The sequence below is a fragment of the Capsicum annuum genome, chromosome 1 (genome assembly GCF_002878395.1).
Source record: "Capsicum annuum cultivar UCD-10X-F1 chromosome 1, UCD10Xv1.1, whole genome shotgun sequence".
Lineage (NCBI taxonomy): Eukaryota > Viridiplantae > Streptophyta > Magnoliopsida > Solanales > Solanaceae > Capsicum > Capsicum annuum.
Genome location: NC_061111.1, coordinates 67,166,286 through 67,191,220, shown reverse-complemented (window position 1 = coordinate 67,191,220; position 24,935 = coordinate 67,166,286).

Genomic DNA, 24,935 nt, shown 5'->3' with positions numbered 1-24,935 from the left:
CTTTTTGGTTCTTACAAGTGTTTTTTCTATTATCATTATGGTTATGATTGTTCTGATATCTATCATTATTATTCTAATGGACTACTATTTGTACATCTCTACGAGATTAGTTGATATAAGGTTAGTGGGAACTTGATGTTTGGGACTTGGTACATGGACAATGACTTATCCCATGTAGGTCATGACAAGTGGCGCACACATAATATGCGTACAAGGTACAGGTGAGTGTCACAGTTCCTTGCATGAACCAGGGGTTATTTGTTATTGATTATATATGGGTTGCTTGAGTGAATCGTTCTTACTTGTTATTATTTTATATAGGTTCTTTAAGTGGGCTCGGTTTAGTCACTATTATCCTATGTTGGCTCCTTGATTGAACTAGACTTTCTTATTTATCATTATATGTGGGTTCCCTGAGTGAACTAGCTTATGTGCTTAATTGCTAAACGTGGTGTCTTATGTAAACTAGGATGTATAATTGTTGTTAATGCGATGTTGTATTGGTCTCCTAAGCATACTGGTTATTTATTATTCTGGTATATTGGTATTTTGCATAAACGAGACTATGTGATGATTTATGTATTGAACCTTCTATGAATTAGGATTTATGATTATAGTGTTTTCCATTTATTGTAAGGGAATCCATGAGAGGTCCTGGTTAAGGTTATAATGAAGAGAGTGTAATTTATATTTTCTAATTACTTAGATGAATGGGAAAAGTGAAGTTATATTATAGATGAGTCATGATTGTCAACTTATTGTCCCTATATTGACTATGCTTATCTGAACATCAGTGGAGGGTAGGAGGTATGTTGAATTGAGTTATTGTCTATGTTGACCATTACTAGATAGCTGGTCGTGGTTATATGGCATAATATGGTTAGCAGTTTAGAGGTTATTGTATTTTAGTCCAGAGAGGCAGGTATGATCATCCTATTAATTATGTTTGTACACTAAAACAAACCGAAGAATGCTATATTGTCAGCATATGATTAGATTGGTAAAACAATGTTAGGGCTTACCTAAGGGTATTAATTATAAACTGTCAAGGGTAGGTATCGTAGAACTTATTGATGATTATAGAATGAGACTTGACTTGAAAAATAAAGGGTAGTTGTAAAATATAGGTGTTAATGTCCTAAAGTAGTAAGAAATGATTTAATGAAGTTTCTAGTTTAATATCTCTCAAGTTGTATGTTATTTTTTGGATTTTACATGATTTTTATTTGATTTAATTTAGGTCGACCAATGATGCTTAACAGTACCTATGGTTTTGTACTGACAACTCTTAATATACAATTTTTGAGGTATAGTCTAGTTGTAGGATCAATAGATGTTTCATGATTTATATGGTAAATATCTCTAGCATCTTCCATTAGTTCTCCTATGGTAGAAGTCATGTCTTTTGTACCGTATTTCTTTTTGGAAGATCTTGTACCTATTAGACAAATTCCTAGGTATGGTTTGTAGTCTACACTAATTGTAAAAATGAAGTATTTATTGGTTTTTACTGACTTTCGTATATAATTTCACCAGGTGGTAAGGTTTATCCTACCTAGGTGGATTAGAGTAGGTGCTCGTACAATTTGGTAAGTTGGGTCATGACAGTTTGACATCAGAGCCTAGGTTACCCATCTCCGATTACAAGAGAAAATATTTATTAGAGTCCTACAGAATGGTGTGTGTTGACATTCACATCTTATCTTCGGGGGAGCTATGAGGCATCGTAGGAATTATCTATTTCTTTCTTTCTTTACGTGTAGTAAGTGTGCATGCTTGTATGAGTTGAATCCAATTGGTATCCCTGGATTCCAATTGGTATCTCAGTAAGGTAAATGGATATCATCTTACTCTAGTTGAAATGGTACAAGCAAGGAAGTTGGAATCGAGAATGTTACAATTAGTGGTTGGCCAGGTAATCAACTAATGGATTATCTATAAGCCAAACAAGGATAATAAAAAGGACTTGTTTAATGATGAAACTTAGGATTAATACTTATCTGTATTGGTTATTACTTAAAAGTCTTTGAACATGTGATATGTGATTGTTGAATTGCTATGAAATTCTCGGTTGGTATAAGGTCATAACTTAGTTATGTGGTGATGGGTTAAGGAATCATTTGCTATGTGGTTTGCCGGGAAATTATATTCTACATGTTTGGCATGGGCTTGTCATTGATAAAAAAGTGATAATGGGAAAGATGGCCTATGAATGTGAAACTCTTGTTTCGGGATAGTCAAGAAGTTGAAGTGTCATGACCCGATATCTCAGGTCATGATGGCGCCTACTATAACCCATCATAGGCAAGCCAACCCGTATTTTGAAATTAAAAGTAACGGACTACCAAGAGAAATGGAGGAAGAATGTGGAATAAATGAAATAAAAGACTAAAATACATAAGATAGTCCCAAAACCTGGTGGAATCAGTATAAGAGCTTCTAATGTAATAAGATTACAAAATGAAATACTAAATGAATATACTGATACAACCCGTCTCGAAATACAACATTGAGACTAGTCTAATACATAGAAGGGAGAATAGTAATACTTTGAACGCCAGGAGTTCACCCTATGTCTCCAAACCATAGCTTCTCCGCATGACACACACAATAATGATGAGAACCAGTATTATGATCTACAGGCTGGACATGCTTAGTATGAGTACCAAACATATGGAACTCAGTAGAAAACTGCCAACTGAGCTCCAAAGATAATGTAAATATACATAACATGTAAGCAAGAATGTAAACTACTCTCAAATATATAGGGAACTAACATAGTAAAGCTAAGGAGTCACTGAGGATAAACTATCCTATTTTGGCCATACTCAGGACCCCTAGAACTATACCGTATACGTTGGCCCATACATAAATAAAGAGCAGATAAAGGATATGTAAAAGTATACAAGGCCAAGGAATGGATATACAACATGAACATATAAAGGAAGGAAAGGATATATGGTAATACCAAAACTACATATAAAAATGTATGTATATAAATAAGGCTAACACAAAGATACAACCTAAAGTAATCATGCTAGCATCTTTAGGCCTCCTAATCGTAGTAGGAACTAGCACTAACATAATCAATATCTCTAATCCATATGTCTAATCATGAGATAATTATCCATAATAAAGAAACCATAAAGAAGGGAATCAGAATCATACCTCAAATCTCAATATCAGTCCAATAAACAGCCTATCACGGACTAACCATAATAATAACACAATACAATAACTGACTAGTTCGGACAAACAATACCTAATCGAGCATTTCATAAACCACAGCCGACATAAGTTCAGAAGGTTCAACCAAATACACAGCAAACAATAGTCAGAGCCTACACCTATACAACCCCCCCCCCATACGGTTGATAGATAAAAACACCACATAATATAATGAAAATAGCACTTATACTAATACCTACGCAACCCCCTATAAGACATACCAGTGATAGGCAATGCACATATAAGAATGAATGCCTAGAAAGTCCATAATACCATAACCGATCCAAGTGCCATAAAGTCACCCAGTGTATACACATCTTCCAGATCAACGGCTCGCAAAGGCTGGACCTACAACGATCTCTCTTCTTAGGCACAATGACTCATGGATGAAAGGACCCGTAGAGAGGTTCGGGAGTACTTATAACACTGACTTAGTCCATATCTAGGATTTCCAATAACCATCAGCATCATCAATTGATCAATTCCAAGACTAGTAATACATATATACATAAATATACAGGCTCAAACCATCACTAAGAGAGTGTAAGTTCGTAAATCCATTATCTAGGGTAAAATATGAAACTAAATCATTATAGAAGTATAAAAAGGGTAAGAATATCTCTCCACCATGATAAATAATAGTAGTAAAATTGTTGATAATAATCTATCTCGATCAAATCTCTAAAACATCATTTTCAATCTCAATGCACAAATGTTATTCATTAAAATAGTATGATTCCCGTTATGAAGAAATCCTTTTTTAAATTGAAAAATGGAAATAAATTCCTTTTAGTAAAAGAGTATTAAATCCTATTTTTGTTGGGATCGTACCATTTACCATTTTCTCAAAGGTACCAAATCTATGTATGTTATCACCAGTATCCAAATAATGTTATTGTAAGCATCACAAGAAGCATCTAAATGTCAATGAGCTAAACCACATCTTGAACAAGGATAAATCACTTCCAACTAATATCATGAACATGGTATTAGGCTAAATAATGTACATATCCGACAAAATCATAACATCATAATTTAGGAAAAACTATCACAATCCACCGAGTAACATAATAAATATTATACTCAACGTTCATTGGTCCTAACTATTCCTAACATGCTAGAAACCTAAGTTAATAGGATCCTATAAGCATAATAAGTATTTCACTATAGGGTCAATGATGTGTCATGAAAACACGACACTTTCGAAGTGTAAACCATGAAGTTATGCGTAAACTTAGGATATTTTATTAGATATGATTCCCTTTGGTGTGAATTGCAAGTAAAATAGGTCTACAATAGCGTTGGGATGAAAAGGAAAGAAAAATACCTGAATATGACCAATTCTAATCAGGGTACGAGTCAGCTCTTAAGTTGTAAAACTTTGATATGACTCGTATACCGAATTATATGCACAGCAGAACCAAAAGCCAATATGAAAAGATAAGTATGGGGAAGATATGACTCAAACATCCAAGTCATAAGCTAGGATACGAGTCGCATATCAAAGTCGTAAGCATAATAAAACCTAAGCTACCATTAAAAAGTTGAAGTCTTAGAAGTATACGAGTTAGAAGTCTGAGTATGACTCATATAGGGAAGTCATACACAAACCAGTGTTCAAAGCTTGGAAAGTAAAAAGTCCTAGATGGATAAGAATGAAGGAAATGAATTGTACACTCAGGTATGACTCATAAGCAGAAGTCATGTACTAAACAAAAAGTTGAAGCCTTCAAAGATTAGAAACTGGAATGGATACGAGAAGGTAGGGTATGACTTGTATGATGCTCGTATGAGTTGATGACTGAGTCGTACCGACTGTTGATATAAATTTACCTTTCCCATTTTTATTAGGATTTTTATGTTATTTGGAGATACTATAAATACCCTATGGTTAACCTTTTATTAGGTTACACATTCTTATCATAGGATACACATATTTTTAATAGTTTTACAATTATTCTTGAGATTTTAGGTTTTTATTCAATTCAAGACTTTGGAGTTTATTCATATTATTTTTGTGCAATTAATTCTATGTGTTCTTTATTGATAATCATGGTTTCTTGCACAAAAATGAGCAACTAATCTCTTTGACTAAGGTTGTGGGAACCCTGGCAGATTATCTTCGTAGAGGAAGTATGATACTCATTTGTTCTTGGGTTTATGCATGTATCTTAATCTTCTTAGAAATAATTAATATCAAGTAACTACAGTAGCTTGAGATAGAATGTATTTGCATCTATCCCTAATAAGGAGTTTGTGATCGAGAAAAGAAGTTAAGAATGTGATTTGGGATCCTTCTACCTCAACCTTTTAGTCCCCACGTCCCATCTAATCACTTGATCCTAATAAGTAAAAGTGAACTGAGTTCGTAGCAAGGAGAAACAAGGCGATGCCCTGGAGACCTAATAAGTAAAGGGTGAGATTTAGCTTTGCGCCTAAAAAGTGGCTAATAATACTTATCTTATAGACTTGGCAGATAGAACAACAGAATAGTTGGGTTGATCAAGAGAAATTTACAGAGTTGAGAAGCTAGGGGGATCACAAGCCTAGCATTCATCTACTATTGTCTACAACTCAAAATAACTCAAGATTCAATTACTACTTCTAATTGATACTAAAATCCCCTCATTTACTTTTCTGTACTACTTGTGGAATACATCAAGTCAAGCAACTATTAACATTTTCCTTATGGGATCAACCCCATCCTAGTTCAATTATTATATTTGAAATTGACCACAGTATACTTCTATTTAGAGTGTAGTTTTGGGCGATATCAAATTTTGGCACTGTTTTGGGGGAAAAAGGTTTGAGTAGTGAATTAAATTGGTGAACTTTGTGGGTTTTCATTTTCTATTTTAAGTTGGCATACACCTGTATATGCCAAGTACTAGGAGTAGAGGCAATCCCTTACTCCCATTCGATCCAGAACCAGAGAAAAATCATTCAACCACTTAGAAGGATGCCAGGACAAGTTTGTGATGGGGTTAAAGATCTCCCAACCATGGATGGAAATGTTGTACTCCCGCATGCTCCACTAGACACACAAAATATTGCAGACATATGGATGCAAAAACTATTAGAGCGAGAATAAAGAGAAGCCGAAGAGGCAAGAATTGCTGCAGAAGATGAGATAGCTACTCAACAAGGTGGACTAGTCAGGCTGAGACAAGTATATGATCGTTGAGTTCAGAGAGGTAGAGCGTTATTGATTCCTACATATCAAAACTTAGATCCATATGAAAAGGATGAAGAAGATATGGGTTATGTTGAGCCTAATGAGACAGAGTCATTGTTCCTCTTGCTTTAGCCCTAGTGTGAATTTTGATATTACTAGTGCTATAATCCAATTGTTAAATTTGAAGGGTGTATTTGCGGGTGCAGCTAAGGATGATGCCAACACGCACCTTGCCAATTTTCTTATGATCTGCATATCTTACACTATTCATGGGGTTGATCAGGAAGCATGGAGATTGAGGTTGTTCCCATTTTCTTTGAAAGGTGAAGCATCACTTTGGTTATGGGAACTTCCAAGAGGATCTACCACTACTTGGCATGAGTTAAAGAAATAGTTTCTTACCAGATTTTTCCCTCTTACATGGATGCTACAGTTGAACAATGAAATTTATAATTTTTGATAATTACCTATAGAATCTGTGTATGAGGCATGGTTTGGATTCAAGAAGAAGCTGAGCATGGTACCAAATCCCAAAATTAGAGAGTCTAATCTTTGAGAAATCTTCTATAGATCGTTTAATGTCAGTTCAAGATCAATGGTACATACTATTTCTGGAGGAGAATTTATATGTCTTCATTGGGATTTTGCACAGAAGATGCTTGATGACATTGCGGTGACCAAAAAAGGATTTCATACTAATGATTTAGAATGTGGTCGTAGTACATATGCAATTAGAGCAATGGATACTTGTGGAGCAGGTCATAATATGGTAGCATAAGAGGTTGCACAGCTTAGTACAGATATTGGGTTACTTAGAAACTAATTTGCGATAATGAGTGTTGCGAAGGTGAATATAGTTGTGGCATAGGGATCTACTTCCAAACCATTCAAGATTGAATCTGAAGAAGAGGCAAAGTATCTTAATCATAGATTAGCAAATATTTGAGCCCAATAGAAAGGGAATCATGGTCAAAACTATTATAATGACTGATACAGCTATAGAAGTAGAGAAAGCGATGGTGATTAGCAATGTAAAGATAACTATAAGGAGAAGAGTGATAAGTATATTCTACCAGGTAGTTGAGATGTAGAGTCCAGAATAGAAGCACTTTTGTTTAAGCTAGTCTAGGGGCAAGAAAGTCAAGAGAGCTTCCTGAAGGATGTCAAAGCAGATTTGTCAGGTTTGAACCATAAAGTTGAGTCACATGCTATAGAAATCAATCAGTTGGACCAATAATTTGGTCAGATATCAGCCATAGTAATCAAAGACAGTGCCGCACTCTTCCAAGCAATATATAAGTAAATCCCAGAAATACTAGTCATTGCTATGCCATTACCAGTCGGAGTAGTAAAGTCACTGCAGACCCACTTGTACCCACTGTTGATGAATAAAAGAATGATGATGAGCCTATTGATATAGAGAAAAGTAGTAAGCAGAATGTAGGAGAAGAGAAGCTTACAGATCATGTATTAAAACCCATTCCAAAACCTCTTTCTCCTTATCCATAAAGATTGAAAAAGAGATAAGTAGATGGTAATTATCAAAAAATTTTATCCATGATAAAAGATCTATCAGTAAATATACCTCTTGTAGAGGCATTGGAACAAATACCTGGATATGCAAAACTTATGAAGGATTTGATCACTAAGAAGAGAGCAGCCAGTCATGAGACAACTTATAACATTCATCATTGTAGTTTTGTAGCTTCTAGATCATTGGTGGAGAAAAAAGAGGATCCTGGTGCTTTCACTATACCTTGCACCATTGGACCTTTCAACTTTGCTCATACTTTATGTGATTTAGGTACTAGTATCAAACTTTTGTCATTTGTAGTATTCAAACAGTTGGGGTTAGGAGCTCCAATGCCTACCACCATGATACAAGTAATGAAAGATAGTATGGTGAAAAATCCAATTGGTATTTTAAATGATGTATTGGTATAAGTGGATTCTTTTATCTTTACTGATGATTTTGTGATCTTAGATTGTGAAGTGGACTTCTAAGTCCTAATTATCCTGGGAAGACCATTTTGTCTACAGGCAGTACATTGATTAATTTAGTGTTGGGATATCTGATATTGAGATTGAATGATGAACAGGTGATATTCAACATTTGCAAATACATGAGGCAGCTTGATGATTTGAGAGTGATATGTGTGATTGATGTTTATGATGAGGAGGCAAATTCATTCCATGATATTGATCCAGTTAATTTTTAGGATAATGGTTCTGATGTGGTTGTTTCTATTGAAAAAGACTAGGTGTTGAAGCACTTGAAGGTGTGATCATGAATTTTGACTCTGATGGTATTGAGAAGTATGAGGATATAGTAAATGCACTGAAAAGAAAAGGTTATCACGAGTTTACACCAAAAAATCTTGACTTAGATTTGAAGAATAAAACTACTACACCTACTCGTCCATCCATTGAGGATCCACTTGTATTAGAGTTGAAGGCCCTCCTATCTTACTTGCGATATGTATTTTTGGGGCCCAATAACACTTTACCAGTTATTATTATAGTTGATCTGAGGTAGCCAAGTAAAAGCATTACTATCAATCGTATTAAAGAGATTCAAGAGGGTTATTGGATGGTCCATTGCAGATATTATGGGTATTCCGCCTGGTTTGTGTACTCACAAAATACAACTTGAACCAAATTATATTCCATCTATTGAACATCAGTATCGACTTAATCCTTTGATGTAGGAGGTGGTGAAGAAGGAAATAATCAAGTGGTTCGATATTGGTGTAGTAAATCTCATTGCTGATAGAAAGTAGGTTAGTTCGGTATAATGTATTTTGAAAAAAGGCAAAATTACTATTGTGCCTAACGAGAAGAATGAGCTAGTGGCTATGAGGCCAGTCACTGGATGGAAAGTGTGCATGGATTATAGAAAATTAAATGTATGGATTTAGAAAGACCATTTTCCCATTCCTTTCATGGATCAAATGTTAGATAGGTTAGCAGGAAGAGGATGGTACTATTTTCTTGATGGGTAATCAGGCTATAATCAAATCACTATTTCACCTAAGGACCAAGAAAATATGAATTTTACATGTCCTTATAGGAATTTTTCATTCAAGCGCATGCCATTTGGGCTATGCAACACTCCAAACACGTTTCGGAGATCTATGATATCAATTTTCTCTAATATGATAGAAGACACTATCAAAGTATTCATGGTTAATTTTTTTATTATTGGTGATTGTTTTGAAGACTGCCTAAAGTACTTGGAAAATTCTCTCCAAAGGTGAGAAGAATTCTACTTGGTACTTAATTAGTAAAAGTGTCATTTTATGGTTAAAAGGAAATTGTGCTTCGGCACAAGATCACAAAGAGAGGCATAGAGGTTGATCGAGCAAAGATTGAGGTGATTGAGAATTAACTTACCCAATTACTATGAAGGGAATTCGAAGCTTTTTAGAGTATGCGGGCTTTTATAGATAATTTATCAAGGATTTCTCAAAGATTGCTAATCCTCTTTGCCACTTCTTGAGAAGAAGGTAAAATTTAATTTTGATGATGTATCTAAAGAGGTTTTTGAAAGAATAGAAGAGAAGTATGTGACTACCCCAATCATTATGTCTCCAGATTGGTCCTTACCCTTTGAGATCATATGTGACAATAGTGGATTGGCCTTAAGGGCTGCACTAGGCTAATAGATGTAAAAGATCCTTCATCTCATCTACTATTGTAACACCCCAAAAATGGGTCCCGAGATGTCCAAGTTGAATTGTTTGATGTATGGGGTATAGATTCATGGGATCATTTGTAATTTCATGTGGTATAAAGTATATACTTGTAGTAGTTGATTATGTTTTGAAGTGGGTGGAAGTAATTGTGCTTCCTAACAATAAAGCACGTACTGTTACTACATTCTTGAGAAAGAACATCTTTACTCAATTTGGCATAACATGATCTATTATTAGTAATGGAAGGTCACATTCTTGCAATTATCTATTCAAGAGTCATCTTGAAAAATATGGAGTGAAACACAGGGTGTCAATACCTTATCATCCGTAGACTAGTGGATAAGTTGACGTGTCCAATAGAAATCAAGTCCATCTTGGCAAAGACTGTGAATGCCAATAGGACTAATTGGGCAAGAAAGTTAGATGATGCATTGTGGGCTTATTGCACAGCTTAAAAAACCCTATAGGTTCTTCACCATATCAGCTAGTGTATGGCAAGGCTTACTACTTACCAATTGATCTTGAGCATAATACACTATAGACATTGAAGAAGCTGAATTTAGATTGGCAAAATACAGCCAAGTTAAGGTTGAATGAGATAAATGAGTTAGATGAATTTTGACTCTAGGCATATAAAAGTTCGGCACTTTACAAGGAAAAGATGAAGTTGTATCATGATCGCAAGATTGAGAAGAGAGTATTTGAAAAGGGTGATCAAGTGTTGCTTTATAAGTCTAAATTTTATTTGTTTTCGGGTAAGTTAAGGTCAAGGTGGTGTATCCCATACGCGGTTTTTAAAGTTTATCCATATGGTTCTTTATAATTGAAGAAGGATGGTGAATCCCCATTTAAGGCAAAGGGGCAAAGAGTGAAGCACTATGTGGGAAATATTGAAGAAGTGAATGAAGTTGTTGATATTGACCTTGATAAAGACTGAGTAATCAAGGAAATTGCAGTGTGCCGCGAAGTTAAATCAAGCTCTGCATGGGAGGAAACCATGAGGCTAATTGGTGAAATCTGAGTACCCAACTCAGCTGCCATAATTTTAAATCAAGCACTATGTGGGAGGCAACCCATGTTTGTGTACTTATTCATTTATAGGGTAATATGTTTAATGATTATGAAGGTTTAAGGAATGCAGAAAAGATCCAGCAAAGTTGAAAAGTCTTGGTCATATGGAGTCTTTAAAAGTTATATCATAGGGTACGACTCGTGAGTAGGACTCGTATGGACCTGAGAGAAAAAACAGAATCAGGCAAAAGTTTTTGGAATGGATACGATTCTCAAAACGAGTCGTACCATTAAAGTAGGACTCGTCACCTTGAGTAGTACCTAGGTAAGGTTCCAGGTCTATACGAGTCAAAGAAATAACACATAATCCGAGGTACGAGTTATATACACAACTTATACCCACGTTTAACAGGCCATACTATGGGTTGACCCGGCCTAGATTTTCAATTAAAAATAAACAAAAGGGTCACCCGATGGGAATCTGATAACTAAAACTTGTACCCTTCCATTTGTGCCCTAATTTCAAGATTTCAACACACAAAATCACTTGCACACAACGTGAATCACCTACAAACAATTTCAAATCTCTCATTTTTTGAATGTTAAGCATAAATTTTGGGAAGCACACGGAGTTTCTCAAAACAAATTTTGATTTCTTCAACTCAAGTAAGTAATCCAAACTTAAAATTCTTAATATCTTGCTTAAATCAAAGAATATGAGATTTTTTGAGCTTGTTTTGAGTTAATTTTTCTTTGTTTTGGAATTTTTGAAACCTTAAAGTCTTAGTTGCTGGCTGAAAATGAGGAAACGGAAATAAACTTGTATGTGGCATGGATTTTGTGTGTTGTGTGGACTAAGATAATTTACACTGCTATAAATTATAGTAGGTATTTTGGGAAATTACTTTTGAGTCAAACTTTAAAGTTAGACTTCTATATTACAGTTGATACGACACCTCTTAATACTCGTACCCACCGGTACGGAGTCGTAATGGGACTTGAACCCACTAACAATATGGAATTCTAACAAGTTTAAGGTTCTAGAATGGGTACGACTCATCTTTACAAGTCATACCCAAACCATACGACCCATACACTTAGAGTCATGCATATCTAGGATGGTTAAAAGTAGGTTAAATGTTTATGGTCTACTTACGATTATTGGTAACGAGCCGTACCTTATTGGTACGACGAGTTAGGAAGAGTCATAAGCTAACCAGTGAACAAATATCATACATTGTGTAACGTACAACCTTTGCATATGAGTCGTACCTAGTCGATACGACCCATACCCCCTACTCATATCCTGAACAGAGCATGTACACTAAACTTTAATTTTAAATTTTTTGTTTTTATTTTCTTTACTTACTCATTGATAATGGTATATTTGCAGGAACCATGCCTCCTAAGAATATTCCCTCATCCAAACAATACAAGAAAAAGAACAACAAATAAGTACCAGTTGCTAGCTCGAAGTCCAATGATTTTGAGTTCAATGTAACATCTAAAAGCAGCAGTGAGTTATATAAAGACACCAAAACTAGAAAAGTTGCACAAAAGGGGAAAGCATCTGAAAAATCAAAGGTAAAAAAAGTTGTTCCCCAAGACAAATCACCTCAAAGGACTCGAGGAGAAAGAATCCTATTGTTTCTCCTCCCCACACACCATAACTTATTGATAATAATGATGATACTGAATCCAGTTCAGTAGAGATTAGTTCTGAAGTGGCTCAAAGTGTAAAGGAGATAGAGGTGACCTCGATAGACATACAAAACCCCCCACTTGTACTTACCACTGCTCCAATGCCCATCATTAAATAATGGGGGTACCCTAGATACAGGAAATATTCAACAGTAGAGCGTTGTATCCAGAGCAGAGATTAACTACTATTAATATGACAAACTTGCCTCAATTCAAGGAGCATTTCAAATAATATGGATTCTATTAGATGATGAGGGCGCCCGGATGATATATTGAGGTCTTTGTTTGTGAATTCTATATAGCATACAAGGGAGAATTTCAGAGGCAATACCCACAGGACAGTCATGGAAAGGTGGTGAGCCAATTTCATCACTTATGATTCAAGGAGTACAAGTGGATATTTTACCCCATACTATTGTAGATTCCTATATAGATTGGGGTATTAGGATCTGGTAAACATAGGGGAAATGGAATATAGAATGGAAGAGATGAGGAAGATAACTAAGAGGATGCTGAGTTTTGGGAATAATATGGTAATCTTTAGGTGGATTGTAGAGCATCTAGCTTCAAATGGTGAAAATAAATTCTGGGTTATAGGAGGCCCCGGGGTGGCCTCATATAAGATCAAGAAATGTACTCTCAACTTCGAGGGTAAGTCATAGTGGGCATTGGCCCGACACCCGCTATGTCCAACTACTGGAGATAATGTATAGATCCCAGTTCGAGTAGCTATGATAGATAGTTTCATAGCCATCTATGAGTTTAATATAGCGGAGTTCTTATCCTGAGAGATGAGGGATCGCGTTATTGGGGTGAGAAGGAATTATTGGCTTACCCTTGTATAATTATGCAGATATGTCTGGCTGTGGGAGTTCTGGAACTCCCTAGGATAGATGAGATGATTGAGGCCACAAGAACCATGAATTTAGGCCAGATTAGAGATGCGGCCAATGCTTTGGCCCACAAAGCATGGTAGGTAGTAGATATGTTGGCCAAAATATTCCCGTAGGAAGGACAGGCTAAGATTGGTGAGGTCGTTGAGGTAGGATCATAGCCAGAGACTTCACATACAGATGCAACGGGTACTTCTAGTGCCCCACCATCAGCCCAGTCTATGCCACCCAGGCCATGAGGTATGCCTTCCAGTATTATGATGATCTCACAGGCACTTTAGACTAAGGTTTTAACTATATTATCCACATTGAAGGCTAAGGTAGGTTACATAGAAGGAGGAGTGAAGACTTGGATCGACACACAGTTTGAGAGCCAAGACAAATGAGTCCAAAGACAGCTAGATGATTTGGAGTTGAGAATTACTCATCCGTTGAGTGGTAAGAAGACACCTGATGTTCCTGAGATCAGATTTGAGGTTGTAAAAATCAATAAAATAGTTATAGAGCTTTATGATAGACTGGTGGTTAAGGAACCTGTAGTAGAGACAATGATTCCTATTGTCCACGTGCCTAATATTTAGGGAATCCTGGCTAACATACCAGTTGAGGAGACCAAAGAGCAAAGAAGAGAGAAAAAGAAAAAGAAAAGAAGACAAGGAAACTGAAAAGAGGGCAGAGCTGAGAATATTCATGATGAGCGGGACCGGGAGCAACGGGTCTGTGATATAGAGATGGGAGTTGATGGATTAAGAGCACTAATTAGTGATGCTGATGGGGTAGGTGTTGTTCCCTCGGTGATTATTGATTCAGTACTGGCTGATGGAATGGTAGTTGATATGAGTGGGACCCAATTTAAGGGCCCACGTGCTGATATTGATAAGCCAATGCCATAAGCACTTAGGTATGGCCTTTCATCCCTAATTTATTTATTTTTTATAGCATTGGGGCCAATGCAATGATTTTTTGTTGGGAGGGAGTATATCTGAAATCTGGGAGTAGCTGAAAAGTATAAATAGCTAAAACTGAAAGTATGTTATGACTTGCAGGTTATTTTGGGTGTTGACAGCTGTGATAGGGAGAAAATCAGCGCCTATGGTAGTGGATTATCTCTTTTTTGTGATTTTTGGCATGTTTTGAAAATTTTCATTTGTAATGAAAAATTAAAAATTTGTGATTTCAATTGATTCTGATTGAGTTATGGATTTGAAAACATTGCTGGTTTGAAATGTTTATGTAAGAATTTGTGTTAAATTTCCAAGAAATTATGTTGAAAAAAATTGACCCCTCCTAAAAAAAATATTTTACTGCGTGATATGATCTTTGTGTGAGACTGTTGTGAATCTGGAAATGGCATTAGGTTTAGGGATAGAACAATTAGGGATGAACAGATGCATAACTGGATAATTAGTACTTAGTAATGTAGCCCTATGCAAGTGCGTGTGGGGTATACTGAGTTCCCAATGTGTCAAAATCTAGAAATTTCCCAGCTACTTTTACCTAGGTCTAGGACAGTTAAGTAGGAGATGATCATAGGCCCTTTTTATATGAGTCCACTTGAGCCTAAAATGCCCTATCCAAATGAATGAATCCTTTTGATCCAAATATTTGAACCTTAATAGACCAATTTTATTGTTTACACCTATTTCACCTTTCCGTTTACCTTATAATGAACTTCTTTTGGTCCTGGTCCTCCTTTGGACACTGTACACCTCAACTCAGGAGAATCGTCTAAGTTGAAGGTAGCTGTTATAGGGGTGCATAAGAGAAAATGAGTATGAATGAAATGTGTAGAAGGAAAATAGTTGAAATTTAAACAGGTGTGGTGAAAATAATAAAAATAAAAATGCAATGAAAAGCAAAAGAAAAAGAAAGCAAAAATAAAAATTAGAAAATCACACCTGGCCCAATTAAAATGTGCTTAAAAGAAAAAGAGAGACATAAAGGTAGAAATAAAATAAGAAGTGGAAAATTAAGTGGACCCCAAGAAATGCATAGTGTCCAAGAGTTTAGTCACTAAATAAATCCAAAAAGTTATCAAATTGGTCCCAAGCCTACATTAAAAGCTGAGTAAAGTCCTATAGGGATCCTACTGAGACCATCTAAGAACTTAGAAAAGAAGCACAAGGCCAAGCCTATGGTATTCTATATACACTGATGGTACTTCTTTGTGAACAAGAGATAAATTTATTATATTCTCGAGTAGAGTGGTTTACCCATACGAAGAGTAACTGGGATTTCTTTGATTATGAGTACACATGGGTTATGTTGCTAGGCTGCTAGATTGCATAGTGAATGTAATTTGTGTCTATCCCCATCGAATTCCCTCGTGTTTCTAATGTAATGGTGAATGTGCATTGCTAATATAATTCCATCATCGAATTCCCTCGTGTTTCTCCATGTGCTAAATCGTTAAGCGCAGCTTGAGTTTTGAAAATTTAAAATTAGGAGGGAAACAACAAGATTGAAATCGAGTTCAAAACCACTTCCACGGGTAGCTTAAGATCCTCTTTTTTAAGCATCGTCTCTCTTATAGAAAATATTTTTTGATTTCGTTTTCCTAAGGATATACAAAAGTCTAAGTTGATGGTGTTGATGTGTCGGGGAAACAGGACACTTTCGACGCTTAAAACCGCAAAGTTATGCATGAACTTAGGATATTTTGTTGGATATGATGCACTTTGGTGTGAATTGCAGGTTAAATGGGTCTACAATAGTGTTGAGATAAAAAGAAAGAAAAAGACCTAAAAAGGACCAATTTTGATTAGGGTACGAGTCATATCTTGAGTCATAAAACTTTGATACAACTCATATGCTGAATCGTATGCATAACAGAACCAAAAGCCAAACTGAAAAGCTAAGTATGGGGAAGACACGACTTAAACATCCAAATCATAAGCTAGGATACGAGTCATACAGCAAGTCATTATCAAGGAGATTATCTACTCATGTTTGTGCAAGAAACCATTATCAATGAAGAACACATAAAATTAACAGATGAGTATCACACTTCCACTAATCTCAAGTAGTTGTAATATCTTGAGATAGCATGTATTTGCATCCATCCTGATACAAGAGAAGACTAGGAAACACGAAAATGGACACACAAGATGAAAAAATCAGCAACTACAAGAAGAGAAAACAACACATATAAGAAGAGGGATGAAGAAGAATGCACAAAATGTAAAGATAGTAGAGAGACCCTTACAACCACTATGTGATTAACAAAAGAAGATGTATCAAATATTCAATCACACCTCACTAATGGAAGCTCAAACCGCTCTCTTAGGTAGACACAAAGGAAGTCACCTTCCCCAAGAACCAATATTTCTTGCCAATTTATCAACACAAGTGAAATCCATCAATTGTGCTAACCCTAATTCTGTTTCTCTCTCTTAAGGGGAAGGATAAGACTACAAGCTAAGACTACAATTACAATCTAAAAAGTCACTCAATTCATTATCTCAAAACTAAGGAAAAATAAGAGCTAAGGTACCTATTTATACTTATTACAAACAAGGACAAAAATACCCTTAATGAAGGGTGATCCTTTGGAGTGTAAAAAGGGATTATTAAAAGACAATAATAGCCCTAAAATGGGGTGCCTCTTGAGTGTCAAATCATAGTGTGCAAAGTCCATTTTGTCCTTCAAGTGAGGCGCCTCTCGAGTGTAATGGTTCCCTTCTCCGCCTTCCACTTGACAAGGCTTTAAAATACTCCAAATACTTGTCAATTCCAAAGTTTGAACCTTTGACAATGCCTTGTACAATTTTGTGTACCTCATACTTGAATCATCCTCTCCATCTTGAAGGGAATTTTTCCTCAAATTCAGATCCTACAAAATCAAAGAGAGAAGAAAAACAAGCACACAATCCTCTTGGTAGGAGGGTTAGCATTAGTGCCAAATTATATGAACACACCAAGGGGGCATACTCTTAGAATATAGCCAACAATCCTTTGTAATAATAATGAAACACTTACTATAAGCAACACAAAGGACATGACTAAGATATGCATCAAAGAGAGGAAAGCGCAACCCAAAATCATCACATATTTCAATACTCCAAGGTTGTTCACATTTGAAATACAACCACGGGTCCTTTATGTGTAAAATGTGAAGCTTAGAATGAATGGCATAAAGGAGGTGGTTTTGGAAAATATCAAGAGATAAGGAAACTACAATGGTCTTAACAGCTTTACGATACCCAAAAAGTAGCACTACCTTTGGCTTAGGAACCATAAGATACATTTGTTTCATTACCTCTAGAAAGGACCTCATCAAATATGGTTCCAATATTGATCCTAAGGTCCATCTCACCCACACATCACTATCATTCAAACAAGGAAATCAGCCACCAAACTTCCTACCTGTACACAATACAAATTCAGAATTAACATGTTTATCATCATAGCTAAAGAGCTAGTATAGAAAGGAATCAAGTTTGAAGACATCATGCCGAGGGGGTGCACTTTTAAAATACAACCAGCAATCCTTCGTTCTAACCATGAAACATCTAGTATGAGCATTACAAAGGATAGGTATAAGACAAACATCAAAGGAAAATAAGCAAAAGCCAAAACAATCCCTTTTCCTCCCTACTAGTACATCGGGATCAAATGGGTGAAGTGGCCAAGGGACTAAAATGAAGCTACTCATTCAATCTACTAGGGTATCACACTCACCCAAAGAATTTGTTCTTAAGGGAAGACTAGCACACAAGGATAAGGACCTACGACTTAGCAGGCTTCCCTTAATAATATCCACCTCATTATCCGCAATCTCTCCGTACACATGATCACCAAGAACACAATTAATAGAAAGGTTCTCACCACATAAGATGTTCAAGACACCATATTCATTATCAAGATCAATATTATATACATTAACACTAACTTAAGTCTCATCAAGCCCATCATACATAAACTCAAGTAGTGGGCTACATTCATGAGTAAATTGATCATCATTCACATCCTCACTAGTTATTAGCAACTCACATACCAATGTAGACTCATCTCAGTTTTCACAAGGGTCAACTAGTATGTGAATACTCTTGTCACTTAGTAATGGAACCTTATTCAAGTCATGAGTGCTAGCACTAGATGGACACAAATAATTCTTACAAAAATAATCAATTTTGTCATCTTTAAGATCAACTAGTGCTTGCAAACTTACATCAAGAATTTGGTCTTCAAGCAATCTAACAATACCAAGAGTATCACAAATGGAAGACTCATGTGATTCTACTACAAGTAAATCATCAACTACATCCATTTGGATACTACTAGCCATATCATGACATTCTGAGTTTATAAGAGGGTAGGAGATAGCATTGTTACCTTTTAGCTCACATGAGGTATGGCCTTCACCTAGGTTTTGATCATGGCATCCCATTTGTTCCTTTGGGAAGCTCTCATTACAAGGGAGTTTATCAAGAATTCTTCCTTGTATCACCTCTTTGTCATTTTTCCTAAAGTTGGAATTCTTAGCCAAAAGGTCCATTTGATCAACAACCATGTGTTCTTAAGGAACTCTCCTTAAATCCTCAGATAGAAGTATATTATCTTGAACCTGTACACAAGGAGAATTGATACTAGGCAAAATTCTAGTATCTTAGTTAGTGGTGATTCGGCTTAGATGGCATGCTTCAATCATCAATTGGCGTAGACTTTCAAGGTGCCGATGGAAATTTTCAAAAGGATCCGAGGTAGTATAAATACTATAACTATCCGGAGTGGGTAATGTTGTTCCTTCCATTTTCAAGGTACCTAAAAAGAGCAAAAAAACATCAAAGGCAAAAACCTACAAAATGAACAAATAAGTTAATTCAAATAACCTCACACACTCACACTCAGATCTCACCTCACACTTGGTCTCATACGTGTTGAATACTTGGCAATACTTGGTAAGTGAATTGAGTGGTGAATATGCCTTGGTCCGGAATTGATTTTTGTTTGATAAGACTCAAATAAAATGATGCACGGACTTGAACCAACAAACTACTATGACTTAAAAACAAGAAAAGCATACAAAAAGCGAAGACACGAACAAAACAGACTTAAGACTAATTATCAACCTAGTAGGTACTTACTAGTTTGCTAATTAGTGATAGAATCAACACAAAAAAACCTAGAAACAACAAATAGAAACTTATAAATCTAATTTAGAACTCAATTTGGTTGTTTGTATAAGTGATGAAGTGGCAGCTTGTGATTGGATATCACTTTTCAAAATTTTCAAATCCCAATTCACTTGTTTTTGGCCAAAAACACTTAGAAGAAGAAGAAATTTCATTTAGGAGGGAAAAATTGAAGGTTTGGAGCCTTTTGGAGCTTCAAATGAATTCAAAATGGATTGGTCCCCCCTTGTACTTTTAATTGTACTTGATTATTCCCTTTGTCTCTTTTTTCTTTTGGATGACAATGAATATGCCAAGGAATATTCTTTCATAAACACCAAGTACACTCTCTTTCTTCTCTTTTTTTGGATCAAACATACTCTTTGAATATTATTCTTCAACAAGCTATGAAGATGGTGAAGAATAATATGAATATTCAAGGGTTGACCCAAGTTTGACCATAAGGCAAATGAGCTCTAACTTTAATTTTTCTTTTGGATCTAGGTTCCTTGGGCCAAGGAAAGCTCAAATAACACAAAATCAGCCACAAACACACCACAAAATGATATGCACCACGAGATCCCACCTCAAAAAGCTTCAAACAAGGCATGACAATGGTGGATCTAGCTTAAAAACAACCAAATCTTGTTCAAAATATAGATATAGACACCCTAGGTTCTAGGGAACAAAAATCTAGCACTTGAAACCAACAAAACAACACAAAAACATGTAGATCTAAGATTTTAAAATCTTCCCAAACACAAAAATGGGTTTACATTTTTTTTTTGTGAGATTTTCAATTTTCTACACTCTTTTTGGTTGAGATTTTCTTAGATCCAAGACTTAGGGTTGTAGGAACAACCCTAAAAGATAGCTCTGATACCAAATGATAAAAGAGAAGACTAGGAAACATGAAAGTGGACACACAAGATGCAAAAATCAGCAACTACAAGAAAAGAAAACAACACATAGAAGAAGAGGGATGAAGAAGAATGCATAAAATATAAAGATAGTAGAGAGACTCTTACAACCACTATGTGATTAACAAAAGAAGATGTATCAAATATTCAATCACACCTCACTAATGGAATCTCAAACCACTCTCTTAGGTAGACACAAAGGAAGTCACCTTCTCCAAGTACCAACCTTTCTTGCCAATTTGTCAACACAAGTGAAATCCATCAATTGTGCTAACCCTAATTTGGTTTCTCTCTCTTAAAGAAAAGGAGAAGACTACAAGCTAAGACTACAATTACAATTAAAAAATTTACTCAATTCATTATCTCAAAACTAAGGAAAAATAAGAGCTAAGGTGCCTATTTATACTTATTACAAACAAGGACAAAAATATCCTTAATGAAGGGTGCTCCTTTAGAGTGTAAAAAGGGAGTCTTAAAAGAAAACAATAGCCCTAAATGGGGCTCCTCTTGAGTGTCAAATCATAGTGTGCAAAGTCTATTTTGTCCTTAAAGTGAGGCGCCTCTCGAGTATAATGGTTCCCTTCTCCATCTTCCACTTGACAAGGCTTTAAAATGCTCCAAACACTTGCCAATTCCAAAGTTTGAACCTTTGACAATGCCTTGTACAATTTTGTGTACCTCATGCTTGTATCACATCCCTAATAAGGATTTCATGATTGAGAAAAGACATTAAGACAGTGATTTGGTATCCATCTACTTCTACCTTTTAGTCCTCGTGTCCCATCTAATCACTTGATCCTAATATGTGAAAGTGAACTGAGGTTGTATCAAGGAGAAACAAGGTGACGCCCTGAGACATAATAAGTATTGGGTGAGATTTATCTTCACGCCTAATAAGCGGCTAATAATAACTATCTTTTAGACTTTGCATACAGAACAGAATAGTTCGGTTGATCATGAGAAATTTATGGAGTTGTGAATCCATGGGGAACACAAGCCTAGTGTTCGTCTCCTAATGTATACAACTCAAAAGTACTCAAGATTCTGTTACTACTTGTAATTGATAATAAAATTCCCTCATTTAATTTCCTGTACTGCTCATAGAATACATCAAGTTAGGCAACTGTTCAAGTTTTTCCTGTGTTATCGACCCCAACTTAGTTGGATTATTATATTTGTAATCGATCGCAGTATACTGCTATTTAGAGTGTAGTTTTAGGTAACATCAGTTAATTTCTCTTATAGCCCCCAAACTCATGAATTAGGCTAAGTCACGGTGTTCTACCTAATATCACATCTTAGCATCACTATCTAACATGCAACATATATAATACACTATCTCATGAAGAAGAGTAGACAGAAGCCTACCTAGATGTCGAACCGCAATCCTTGAATAGCCCACAAATCCTTTGTCCTTGCTCCAGCATCCTAAAATTTTATCACGCTATCAAAATGGTAATCTAAAATCGTTAGGAGAAAAATTAGACTCATATTTTTATATTCAAAACGGGTCTAAAAATGAACTCCAAAAATAGGTTCAAAAATAAAATGAATAATATCTTAATTTTATTTTAGAAATATATTCCACATACTCATAGGTGTCTACATTTAAAAATCCAAGTCAAAACGAGATAAGATGAGGTTCAAATCAAAGAAAAACTATTTTCAAACTTTACCGACAAAAACCCAAAAAATCACTTTATATCAAGAATTTGAAGTTGTTTTGAAGATGGAATTGATGTGAAAACTATAATTATAATATTTAAAAACTTATCCATGGAAGAAATTTCAAGAACTCCTTTAGAATAGTCCAAATCCGAGCTCCCAAGCCCTAAAAATAGTGAAAATGTGATTTTAATTCTCAACTTTGGTGGAAAGTGGATATCACAAAAAAATATAAGTTCTTGAGAAACTGGGAGAATAGCATTCTAAATTGATAGACAATGATTCTGGAAGAAAAACGCATCGAAAATCATTAAAATTGGAGCTTTTTTGCTCCCAAAATTTGAAAAGTATGAATTTGGTGCTTATACTCAGCGACGGTCACTTAAGCAACACTTTGATCGCTTAAGCAACCCATTTAAACGGCCAAACATTCTTTTTTTGTGAACACACCAGCACCAGAAATGTCAAAAACTTATTTTTGACTCCCGAAACTCATTCAGAACCCTATGAACATGATCCAGTAGTAAAATTTAATTATAAAACATATTACGGATCTAATTAATTCATTGAAACTCTAATCCGAGATTTTTTTTACTAATTGTGGGACACACACCTATAGTTTCATTTTTCATATAATTCGTCCAAAAGCCCAAAACCAGTTTGAAAGCCTCAGAACTTGAACCAAGGGTCCCCTAGTCTAAAATCAATGTTATAGAGTTGATGAAGCTGTCAAAATTCTCATTGGAGGTCATCTACTAGGATTTTTGGTCTGAGACCAAATCCTAAATATTGAAGCTCCAAAATAGAAAAATGAGCCTAAAATCCAAATAAACATTGTGATAATTGAATTGATTGTTTTGGAAAGTCATAAATGACCTATAGTCATTATGGTAAGGCTCGAAATACTAGAAATATATGTAAATCGATTAAATTACCTAGAGGATAATTACATGAAGACCATGGGAAAGGTTATTATTGCAAAATAGCAGGATCTGCTGTTAGGAAAATTTTCTTATTGTGATTCATAATTGGTTTTTTGAAATGTGATGCTAAGCATTGTTTATGCATGGTTGGGTTAGGTTTTAGGATTATGTTAAAGGCCATTATGTGATTTAATGTTTTAATATTGAAAAGAGGGAAAGGGGAATTAGGAAAATTATAGAAATTGGTAAAATTCTAGACTATTGAGGCTACCATAGCAGTACTGACACTATGTCAATCTTGCTATAGAGGGAACTATTCTGCTATAATGGTGTCACCATAGAAACCTGTAAGTCGATATAATAATATGGGAGGGAGGCAGAACCCCTGCCTAGTTTTTCCCTATTTTTAATTTAAATTTTAGGTTAATTTTAAATGTTATATTAAGCTATGAATTGTTGCCTAATTATAAAAATAACATACAAAAAGGTAAATCATTCATTCAATGTATAAAAATTGTTAAAACTAGCATCCATGTGACATAAAATAAAGAAAGAGAGAAATAATGTCTACTACATACCCCAAATGAGGAGAACCCAAATCAATCATAATGTATAAAAAAGGGAGCAGGACTTATCTTCACCAAAGACCCTAGTTGGATTCCCTGTCTCCATCGCAGGCTGCTGTGGTGGGGTTCCTTCCCTCAGCATTACTAAGGAAAAAAACTCTTGGATATCCTCTTCCTCCAACTAGGGAAGCTCCTGGTTAGGGACAACGCACCTAGATATGACTTTTATGATCTTCCACATTTGTGTGAGCATACGATATAGAGAGTACCTTCTCCTCTTTTTCTCATCGAGATCTTTACAGAGCATTGTATAGTCTTAGGAAGAGGAAGGTGGGGATACAGAGCTAGAAAAGAGGTGTTATATATATCTCTTAACTATAGAAAGGTCTTTCTCAAGGTGATTAGTCATCATCGTCTTTCTCCTCTGCAGGCCATCAGCTCTTAGCCTCACCTACCTTCCTCTTTTTCTTCCCCTTGGACATAACCACCTTTACCCTGAGGGGGTGAAAGGGGATGTTTATATCCTACTTCAGTATCAGCAGACTCCTGGGGTAACCCAACATACGAGCACAGTGTAGAAAATAGACTAGGAAGATAAGGGTCTTCTTGATAGCCTGATAAAAGTCCTTCCACATCATTATTATTTGTTCCTCTACATTCAGTGTAATCCCCTGTACCATACAAACCACCACTAAAGCCCGAGGGTATGTCAGGTCAGACAGGCTAATAGAAGAATAAATCCTCTAGGATACCAGGTTTTGCCACTTCCTGGCACAGGCTAAGAAAAAAGTGTTCGATATGCCCTTAGTAGTAAGCTATTAGGCTCGATCACTGAACTCCTCTGGAACTAAAGTGTCCCACAGCCACCTCATATCTATCTCTCAAGCCTTGGCTAAGTACAGCATATTTGAGATATGTGTCACCCTAAGAACCTCATTAATACTCTGTATACCTATAGAGACACCCACTCCTCTAGTATAGATGGTTGGGTTGGGGTTGTCCTAGAGCATGATACGAAGTATGGCATAAAACTCCCTAACCCGAT